The sequence below is a fragment of the Phascolarctos cinereus genome, unplaced genomic scaffold, assembly GCF_003287225.1.
Source record: "Phascolarctos cinereus isolate Bilbo 61053 unplaced genomic scaffold, phaCin_HiC Scaffold_7;HRSCAF=346, whole genome shotgun sequence".
Classification (NCBI taxonomy): Eukaryota; Metazoa; Chordata; class Mammalia; order Diprotodontia; family Phascolarctidae; genus Phascolarctos; species Phascolarctos cinereus.
Window position 1 is genome coordinate 73,261,974 of NW_027556180.1, and position 6,000 is coordinate 73,267,973.

Consider the following 6,000-nt stretch of genomic DNA (forward strand, 5'->3'; position numbering starts at 1 on the left):
CAGAGTTCAACTCTCCTCCATTTAGAAGGCTCCCAACCAGCAGTGTGCTGGTAAATGTTTAACAACCACCAATCTAAGGGGAAAAAAAATAAAACAAAACCAAAAACCTATGCACAATATACTTTTCAATCTGATCTGCACTATTAAAATTTCCCCATCACTTTCTTAAGCGTAGAAGTTCAATTAAACAGTAAAGCAAGCCCTGATTTGTAGCATTTTTTTTATTTCTGTGGCATAAATACTCATATTAAAAATTTAACAGCTGGCCTTCTAGAGCAAGTCAAAGCTGAATTCAGCCTATTCGTGTTCCCAGTCCTGTCTTCAGCCACTTTGCAAAGGTTTGTCTATGTTCCAATCAACAACCTTCCAAATACAGGACCTCATCTGAGGGCTCCTGCTAACCTCCAACACCTTCTGCTCTCCCAACTCCTCCTCCTCCTCTTCCTCCTGCTTTTGCCGGAGCCTCCTGGTGCTCAGTGACTCATCTTTCCCTTATAACTTAAAACTCTCAAAAACTTCCTTTTGGTTAGTTATGAAATCAACATTCCTTATTTAATCATCCCACGGTCTCCCAACAGTTATTTGATTTACAACAGTTCTAAGTTTAACCTCTGAAACTCTAAATAGGGCTACATCCAAATGAGCTTAGAACCACCATGCCTTATATTCTCAGTCAGTTCTGGACTCTAATAGGTTCTCCTATCAAATCTCCTATTTGGTCTTGCTACCAGTCTGTGATCTCATATTTTAATGGTAAGTCTTGTTTCATTACATGTAGATTTTAACAGTTTTACATGGACAGAGGTTCTTTTTCTGCCTAATTTTGCAACCAACTGGAAATACTTTATATCCTTAACGAGTTAATTTTTTCTTCTTTAAGCATATATATGAGATATGAGACCTTTTATCTGAGAAACTGTCTATAAAATTTCCTCCCAACTTTCTACTTTCCTTTTAATTTTTGCTGTGTTGGTTTTATTTGTACAAACTCTTTTAAATTTAATGTAATCAAAATTACCCACTGAAGGACAAGAGCTCTACTTCCCTTCTTTTCATTTGGGGTAAGATTGAGTGAGTTGCAGAAGATAAGCAATGAACTATTTTTGACCTGCATGTTAGATCTCATTACATCGTATTTCCCCTTAAAACTCACCTTTCTTCTAATCTTCCCCATTACTGCCAGGGCCAATCAATCCAGTCACTCAGATTCATGACCTCAGTGTCACTGTCTACTTCTCACTCTCTCTCATTCCACATATTCAATCAGTACCCAAAGTTCACTTTCTACTGTTCTCATATAAAAGGGGCAGTACCTTATATTCTTTACACAGGAACATTTACTTCAGCTGGTCCTGGAAGTATATAAACAATTTCAATAGGTAGATGTGGAGGAAGGGCCTTCTAGGCATAGAGCATATGATAGCTAATGAATGAAGACAGAAAAGGGATAATGAGCCATGATGGGGCAGCTAGGTGTCCCAGTAGACAGAGCATGAGCTTGGAGTCAGGAAATGTGACAGATACTTAACAGCTGTGTGACCTTGGGCAAGTCACTTAGCTCTATTTACCTCAGTTTCTTCATCTGTAAAATTATCTGGAGAAAGAAATATAAACTACTCCAGTATCTTTGCAAAGAAAACCCCAGATGGGGTCATGAAGAGTCAGACACAAATGAAACAACTGAACAACAAACTTGATAAACCCTGTCCAGAATTTGATTACCCAAAGCCAAAAAGCACTGCCACAAGTAATTATAAGAACTCAAAGAATAAAATGTCTAACAGGAATCCAAAAGGAGTAAAATTGCTAGCATAGGTCATCTTTCAACTAGAATTAAGATTTAAAATTTGCTTACCTTTCCAATTTTGGTTAGACGATACCGAAGGAGCTCCATATGGAGGCTATAAATGTGTGGCAAGTAAGTTAATTTTTTTCCTGGTTAGCTTAATGGAGTTGAGAGAATGAGTCATGGGATTTGAAAAGACATAATCAATTTTAAATTCTAGGGTATTTAAGAATAGTTAATTGGAGTCTTCATACTATTTTAAGTTAGCTAGACTAGAAAATATTAGCATTCCTCCGTTAAAAAACAAAAACAAAAATTCTTCTAATTGTAAATATTTTACCCTCACTTTGAGCTGTATTTTTAATTATCTATGTAGTTTACTTTTACTACCAAGCCTATGCTTTACAATCTTAGAACTAAGAAAGTTAAATAACTCAAACTCAAATACTCCAGGGCATCTATAATCAAAACAATATGGATACTGCCTCAAAAAAAACAAATCACAGCTCATGAAGACCTGCCCATCTGATGGAATCCATGTCCTTAAATGAGTTCAGCACAGGAGTTTCAACCAATGTGCTGGAGGCTTTCTTTGAGTTTTCCTGACGTAGTGAGAATACCAGTGGAGAACAAGGGACTTCCATCAGTTATCCTTTGCCCCAGCCATGTAACCAACCTATGTTTTTTTCAGTTTTACATTTCTTTGATGATATAATTCACATTGTTTTCCCTTTATCACTTTTTCAATCACATTTTATTTTTTCAATTAACAAAAATTGACTTTCTCTCCCTCAACCATTGATTTTCTCACCCCCAATCATTGAAAGATAAAAAGAAAACTCTGCTTACAAAAATATGTAGTAAGGAAAACAAATTCCCTTATTGAACATTTCCAAAAAATGTCTCATTCCGCACCTTGTTCCAGTTGTTAGGAAGTGAGTAACATGCTTCATCATTGATCCTCTGGAATCATGGTTGGTCATAGTGTTGATGAGAGTTATTTATGCTTTGAAAATTATCTTACAGTGTTTTTATTGCATAAATTGTTCTCTTTGTTCTACTCATTTCCCCCTGTATCACTTCATGCAAGTCTTTACAGATTTCATTGAAACTCCTTTTCATCATTTGTTGTGGCATAATAGTATTCCACTACATTCATATATTATAATTTATTTGACAGGCAGTCCCTTAGTTTCCAGTTCTTTGCTACTACAAAAAAGTGCTGTTATACTTTTGTACATGTATGTCCTTTTCTTTCTTTGATTTCTTTGGGGTATAGGTCTAGTCATGTCATCACTGGGTCAAAGAAAATGCAGTTAAGTAACTTTTAGGGCATAGCTCCAAATTCCTTTCCAACAGTGCATTAAGGTTCCTATTTTCCCACTGCTTCCACATTGTCCTTTTCTTTCAATTTTGCCTATGCCATTCTCTCTCTTTATCTTTTCTTGTTGTTATGGCTAGCATTTCTAGCATTATATCAAATAGTACAATTTCAATGGATATCCTTACTTTACTCTTCATCATATTGTAAGGCCACTAGCATATACCAATTATATACAATGCTGGCCCTGTATTTTACTTAATATGTCAATTAATACTATTAATATTTATTAATTAATATAATTAATCATTCATTATTAACTGTAATTAACAAATCTACTTAATATATAAAGGAAAGGTCCATTTTCCTACATTTTCAAGTGTCTTTCTAAAATAAAAAGATATTGCATTTTGTAAAAAACTCTTTGTCTATTGATATAATCATATATTTGTTGTTGTTCTTACTAGTAATATGATCAATTACGTTTGCTATTTTCTTAATATTGAACCAGACTTTCATTCTTGGTCTAATCCAACCTGATTATCCTTTATAATTCTTCATTTGTAATTCATTGTTGCATGATCTTGCCAACATTATCCTTTGAGTGATATTGTTGTTATTTAGTCATTTTCAGTCATATCCAACTCTTTGTGACCCCTTTTGGGGTTCTCTTGGCAGAGACAGTAGAATGGTTTGCCATTTCCTTCTTCAGTTTATTTTACAGATGAGGAAACTGAGCAAACAGGGATCAGTGACTTGCCCAGGGTCACATAGCTAGTAAGCATCTGAGGCCAGATTTGGACTCAGGTCTTCCTGACTCCAGGCCCAGAGCTCTAGCCACTGTGCCACCTGGCTGCCTCCTCTGAGTGATAATTAGCTTCAATTCTTTGGGGACTATAGCAATCAATGATGCATAGTCATACAAAATCACTGAAAGGTGTTTTTTTTTTCTATAGAAATACGAAATCAAGACTTTATTTCAGGGAGAAGTTTTGGATAATTAAAAGGAGTTTACAATTTCCTGAAGGCAATATAACCTGCTGTTCTACTTTGTAGACTCCTGTTCTACTTTGGCCCTAATTCACTATCCAATTGCATTGTCTTTTCAAAATACATTAGCTGATGAACTCTAAATGTTGTTCATATAGGTTTTTCTTATGTGGAGTTAAGCCAACTATATAGAAGGATTATCAATCCCTTTTAGGAGAATCTGCAGCATTCCAAGGCAATGTTCTGATTATATCAGAACAATGTCATCTACAGACGGGAGTGTCGGGAATATCTCACCATCTATACAGCAAATTTCTTGCTGAGACTCTGGGCAGGATCTTCTCTATGCTTTGTTTGATATTCATGATCAGAGTGCCATTAAACAAAGTTACCTCTGTCTTTATATCTCTCAAATAGTTTTGTTTAATTTTGCTACGTACATTCAAAATGCCTTGATAGAGGAGAGGGTTTAAGGTGGCATTTTGTTTTACTAAATCAAAGGCTTTTTTGTAGTCAACAAATAAGTACAATTGGATCTTGCATTCTTTATATCTTTTAGCAAAATGTATAATGGTAAAGATGAGGTCCATATTGGAATATCAAATGAGAGAGCTCACCTGTCACCTACAAATGCCCTCATCAAGGATGCTCTCAATACCTATGTAGATTATTATTGCTATTAAAAATTTATCCAAATTGCAAAGTGGGAATATCATCAGGAGACATTTAAGTTGTCTCACTTGTCCTTTTATTTTTGTAGCAAGAAGACCTGATTCCTGAATTTCTTCAAAATTGTGTCATATCTAGCATAAACCTCTTCTGTGTATACTTGGTCTAAGCCCGCTGATTTTCCCATTTTTCCCTTCAATGCTATTTCCACTTCTTCACATCCAAGCTTATAATGTTAAAGTCTAAATGTGGTGGCTTCACTGTCACTAATTGCAAAACTTTTGTTACAAAAATCCTTGCAATTCTTTTCCATCTTTATGCGTTTATCGTCCTTCTAGTTTCATTTTTTAAAAGTTCTGGAGGTGATTGCTTAGTTGGATTTCTCATCAAGCTTTATTTAAACCTAGTTCCTTCTCCACTGCCTCTTACTCTTTTCATGAGGTTCTATTGCTCATACTTTTCTACCATCTTTAGCAATAGGATTTTACTGATGAGTTTGTATTCTAAACCAGGTTCTGTTGCCTGAGTTATCCACTTGGTAAAGTAAATCAAATGTCTGTTGTCTAAATAAATGAGAATATACCCTAAACACTGAATACTGAACTGAAAGAAGCAAGGTCAGTTTAATCCAACAAATATTTATGAATTGTCTGCTATGTGTAAGGTACTGTACTAGGTGCTGGGGACAAAAAAAAAATCCAACAAAGTTCACACTCTTTTTGGGGGAACATATATATACATATATATATATATATATATGTATGTATACATATATAAAGAAAATACAAATTATATTCTAAGTGACATCAGGAGGGCAAGAGAAATAAATGTTGGGGGATCGGGAAAAGACTATTTTAGGTATCTCTTGAGCTTAGCTTTGAAGGAAGCTCAGGATCCTAAAAGGTACAGGTGAAGAAGGAATGTATTCCAGACATCAAGGATTACCTTTAAAAGGCATAAAGGTAGGAAACAGAATGCTAGGTTCCATGAATAAATGAATTTTACAATTAAAATCTACTAAAAAGAACACAAGAGTAGCATATAATAAGGAAAATGCTCTGTCTGGGGGTTTTGCAGCCAGGAAGCAATAGGTCTTTTAAGACTGGTACTTTCCCTTATACTAAAGAAACTTAATTTAAGAAAGGTTTTGATGGTAGTCTACTTGGAAACCTAGCATGAATTATGGCTATATAAAAAAAGAGCAGTCAACTCAGTAATGATTAAATTTTTTAAA

The 6,000-nt window shown here is 34.9% G+C and overlaps 1 long non-coding RNA gene across 1 annotated transcript in view; it reads right to left on the reverse strand.

Moving 5' to 3' along the window:
• The window catches only part of LOC144454788 (uncharacterized), a 49,082-nt gene extending 47,842 nt beyond the window's left edge, over positions 1 to 1,240 (reverse strand). Inside the window, exon 1 of the long non-coding RNA XR_013483332.1 lies at positions 1,154 to 1,240. This is a non-coding gene — a long non-coding RNA (uncharacterized LOC144454788). The remainder of the gene's footprint in view (positions 1 to 1,153) is intronic.
• Between the last annotated feature and the right edge of the window lie 4,760 nt (positions 1,241 to 6,000).